This window comes from Triticum aestivum, chromosome 7B (genome assembly GCF_018294505.1).
Source record: "Triticum aestivum cultivar Chinese Spring chromosome 7B, IWGSC CS RefSeq v2.1, whole genome shotgun sequence".
NCBI lineage: Eukaryota > Viridiplantae > Streptophyta > Magnoliopsida > Poales > Poaceae > Triticum > Triticum aestivum.
This window is the reverse complement of record NC_057813.1, coordinates 757,778,644-757,783,999: the sequence shown is the minus strand read 5'-3', so window position 1 is coordinate 757,783,999 and position 5,356 is coordinate 757,778,644.

Here is a 5,356-nt window from a genome sequence, read left to right as displayed (position 1 = left end):
TTTCCCTTTTCTTTGTTTTCTGTTTGGTTTTTTGTTTCTTCACATTATCTCCTGGACCTTTTGTGTTTTCATCTGTTTTCATTGGGTTTTTCTTTCCTAATTTTTTTCTTCAGTATTTTTGTTTCTTTCTCAGTATTCTTTGTTTACTTTATTTCCCGGTTTTCAGTAGAGATTTAATATTTACATCAAAAACAGTTTTTATATACACATTTAACATTTCAAAATACATGATTAACATTTTTTTGAAAACATATAAATTTTTATATCTACATTTACGGTACTCATTGCACATTTTTGGTATATGTCTGACACATTTTTCTAATACACGATTAACATTTCTGAAATACAAGCTTAACCTTTTTTGAATACATGGTCATCATTTTTCTATGCACATTTTAGGGTTTTTAGAAAATGCTTGATTAACATTTTTGAAATTCAAGATTATTTTTTCTTGATAGATCAACATTTTTTATATACGCATTTATCATTTTACAAATGCTTATTTAGCATTTTGCAATAAAAGTTTAACATATTTGTTTCAAGTGCCTCATTAACATTTTTGATACTTCATAAACATTTTCTCTATACACATTAAACATTTTTAAGATACTTGGTTAACAAATTTTTTCAAAATTTTATGTAAAGTCTTTTGGCAATATAATTATTAGAATATTTGAAAGTATAACCTAAAGTTAAAAATGAATGCAAAAAACAAAAAACAAAAAATGTGAAAAACACCAAGGTTGTGGCCTCCCATATACCTGGGCAGGAGGTTTGCCTTCACAGGAGGTTTCTTTCTGTCTACCGTGAATCGAGACATATTTGCACCCTCAACCTATATACGAATGGAAACTAACCAATTCCAACTGAGTTCTCCATCGCCACAAGCCCAGTTTGCACATTCACTAGAAAGAACCGCTAGCACCTAATCCTTTCTTTACGGAGCTTGTGCCTCATTCATAAGAGCATCTTCAGCCGCGCCCCCAACAGCCACCCCGGGCGACTTTTCGGCGCTGGCATCCAAAAAACGGCACAGCCACGCCCCTAGGGTTTAGGTTTTTACCGGTTTGGGCCGAAATAACAGCCGGCGAACCCGAGCCGAACCCAAGCCCTGGGGAACCCCTGGGGGCACCGGCCGAAGCAAAAAGGCGTGCGGGACCGCTCTGTCGGCGAGAGAAGGCCCTTATTCCCGCCGATCCCATTCTTTTCCTCTCCATTTCGCTCCATCCCCCCCTTCCCCATTCTCCCGCCATTCTCTTCCCTCTCCCCTCCATCCGGCTGCCATGCCGACAAAGAAGTATGCCGCCTGAGGGAGTCCTGGACTAGGGGGTGTCCGGACAGCCGGACTATCATCGTCCGCCGGACTCCAAGACTACGAAGATACAAGATTGAAGACTCCGTCCCGTGTCCGGATGGGACTTTCCTTGGCGTGGAAGGCAAGGTTGGCGATACGGATATGTAGATCTCCTACCATTGTAACCGACTCTGTGTAACCCTAGCCCTCTCCGGTGCCTATATAAACCGGAGGGCTTTAGTCCGTAGGACACAACATACATTGCAACAATCATGCCATAGGCTAGATTCTAGGGTTTAGCCTCCTTGATCTCGTGGTAGATCCACTCTTTTACTACCCATATCATCAATATTAATCAAGCAGGACGTAGGGTTTTACCTCCATCAAGAGGGCCCAAAGCTGGGTAAAACATCGTGTCCCTTGTCTCCTGTTAACATCCGCCTAGACGCACAGTTCGGGACCCCCTACCCGAGATCCGCCGGTTTTGACACCGACATTGGTGCTTTCATTGAGAGTTCCTCTGTGTCGTCACCGATAGGCTCAATGGCTTCTTCAATCAACAACGCTGTCCAGGGTGAGACTTTTCTCCCCGGACAGATCTTCGTATTCGGCGGCTTCGCACTGCGGGCTAATTCGCTTGGCCATCTGGAGCAGATCGAAAGCTACGCCCCTGGCCGTCAGGTCAGGTTCAAGAGCCTAAACTTCATGGCCGATATCCGCGGGGACTTGATCTTTGACGGGCTTGAGCCACAGCCAAGCGTGCCGCACTGTCACGATGGGCATGATCTAGCTCTGCCGCCGAACAGTGCCTTGGTGGCCGCTCAAGAATCAGCTCCGGCCCTTAGTCCGGAGCCGATCACCCAGATCGAGGACCGGTGGTTGGACACCGCCTCGGGGGCTGCAACTTCCACGGTGATGGAGCCGAACACTAACCCTGTCCCTTGCGAAGCTCGTGACTCCGAGGTGCCGGACTCCGGACCTCCCGCGCCCCTGCCAATCGGATCTGATTGAGCGCCAGTTATGGAATTCACCGCCGCGGACATCTTCCAACACTCGCCCTTTGGGGACATCCTAAACTCGCTAAAACATCTCTCGCTATCCGGAGAGACCTGGCCGGACTATGGCCAGGACGGTTGGGATATGGACGACGAAGAAATTCAAAGCCCACCCACCACCCACTTTGTAGCCACTATTGATGATCTAACAGACATGCTAGCCTACGACTCCGAGGACATCGACGGTATGGACGACGATGCCGGAGACGAACAAGAACCAGCGCCTACAGGGCACTGGAAGACCACCTCGTCATATGACATATACATGGTGGACACCCCAAAAGAGGGGGACGGCGAAGAAGCAGCGGAGGCAGATTCCTCAAAGAAACAGCCCAAGCGCCGACGTCAGCGGCGCCACTCTAAATCCCGCCACAGTAAGAATGGAGATTCAGGCACAGGAGATAATAACACCCCAGAGAGTGCTGAAGATAATCCCCTCCAGCAAGATTCAACGCAGGAGGATGCAGAAGCAAGCCCTCACGAGAGGGCGGCAGACGAAGAGGTCGAGGACGATAATTATATACGTCCCTCCGAAGACGAGGCAAGCCTCAACGACGACGAATTCGTCATGCCCGAGGATCCCGTCGAACAAGAGCGTTTTAAACGCAGGCTTATCGCCACGGCAAATAGCCTAAAGAAAAAGCAGCAGCAGCTTCAAGCTGATCAGGACCTGCTGGCCGATCGATGGACCGAGGTCCTCGCGGCCGAAGAGTATGAACTCGAACGCCCCTCCAAAAGCTACCCAAGACGCAAGTTGCTCCCCCGATTAGAGGAGGAAACATACATACCTTCATCGCCAGCGCACAATACGGCCGACCGACCACCCCGTGGCCGAGACAGAGAGGCATCTAGGCCCTCCACCAAGACCGTACCTCGGCATCGCTCCAAAAGTACGAAGCCAAGAGGGAACGCGCTGGACTTGCGAGATATATTGGAGGACAAAGCAAGGCAATCCAGATCCATCTATGGATCACGTGGGCGCCCCACGACCCACGACGAATACAGTCGCGCCAGATACAATAACTCCGGCCGGGCCGAACACAGCAGACAACGCTCTCTCGAGCTACGTCGTGATATTGCTCAATATAGAGGTGCCGCACAGCCACTATGCTTCACTGATAAAGTAATGGATCATCAAATCCCTGAAGGGTTTAAACCCATAAACATCGAATCGTACAATGGCACAACAGACCCCGCGGTTTGGATCGAAGATTATCTCCTTCACATCCATATGGCCTGCAGCGACGATCTCCATGCCATCAAGTATCTCCCACTCAAGCTTAAAGGACCAGCTTGACATTGGCTTAACAGCTTGCCCGCAGAGTCAATTGGGTGTTGGGAAGACCTGGAAGCCGCATTCCTCGACAACTTCCAGGGCACATATGTGCGACCACCAGACGCCGATGACCTAAGCCACATGATTCAACAGCCAAACGAATCGGCCAGACAATTCTGGACACGGTTCCTTACAAAGAAAAATCAAATCGTCGACTGTCCGGATGCAGAGGCCCTCGCAGCCTTTAAGCATAACATCCGTGACGAGTGGCTAGCCCGGCACCTAGGACAGGAAAAGCCAAAATCCATGGCAGCCCTCACATCATTAATGACCCGCTTCTGTGCGGGAGAGGATAGCTGGCTAGCTCGCAGCAACAACCTCAGTAAAAATTCTGGCAGTCTGGATACCAAGGACCACAATGGCAGGTTGCGTTGAAACAAAAATAAACGCCGCATTAACAGCGGCGACAAGGAGGATACGGCAGTCAACGCCGGATTCCGAGGCTCCAAACCCGGTCAGCGGAAGAAGCCATTCAAAAGAACCACTCCAGGTCCGTCCAATTTGGACCGAATACTCGACCGCTTATGCCAGATACATGGCACCCCTGAAAAGCCAGCCAATCACACCAACAAAGAGTGTTGGGTGTTCAAGCAGGCAGGCAAGTTAATTACCGAAAACAATGACAAGGGGCTGCACAGCGACGACGAGGAAGAGACCCGACCGCCGAACAATAGAGGACAGAAGGGTTTCCCCCCACAAGTGCGGACGGTGAACATGATATACGCGACCCATATACCCAAGAGGGAGCGAAAGCGTGCACTACGGGATGTATATGCGATGGAGCCAGTCGCCCCTAAGTTCAATCCATGGTCCTCTTGCCCGATCACTTTCGATCGAAGAGATCATCCGACTAGTATCCTCCATGGCGGATTCGCCGCATTGGTTTTAGATCCAATCGTCGATGGATTTCACCTCACGAGAGTCCTGATGGATGGCGGCAGTAGCCTGAACCTGCTTTATCAGGATACAGTGCGCAAGATGGGCATAGACCCCTCAAGGATTAAACCTACAAAGACGACTTTCAAAGGCGTCATACCAGGTGTTGAGGCCAATTGTACAGGCTCAGTCACACTGGAAGTGGTCTTCGGATCCCCGGACAATTTCCGGTGCGAGGAGTTAATCTTCGACATAGTCCCATTCCGCAGCGGCTATCACGCCCTGCTCGGACGAACCGTGTTTGCAAAATTCAACGTGGTACCGCATTATGCAAAGGTCAAGCTCAAGATGCCAGGCCCTCGTGGAGTCATCACGGTCAATGGAAATACGGAACGCTCCCTCCGAACGGAGGAACACACAGCGGCTCTCGCGGCAGAAGTACAGAGCAGCCTTTTAAGGCAATATTCGAATCCGGCCGTTAAACGGCCGGACACGGCCAAACGCGCCCGGAGCAACATCAACCAAGACCACCTGACACGTTCCGAGCACGCGTAGCAGTGCGGCCCCAACCCCAGCCCTTGCATAATTGCAAGACCAACCCTCCGCGTACATCATTACGCTCTGGAGATACCATGGGCCTAAGGGAAGGGGCACGACCACAACAGACCCAGAGTACGGCTCGACCATACCAGGGGCTCACAAGTGTGTCACTCCTTTTTGTTATTATTTTCTTTCCTTATGTACACAGGACTCCGTTCACCAGAGGCCCTGTCCGGCGGTGGACCCGCCGAACTC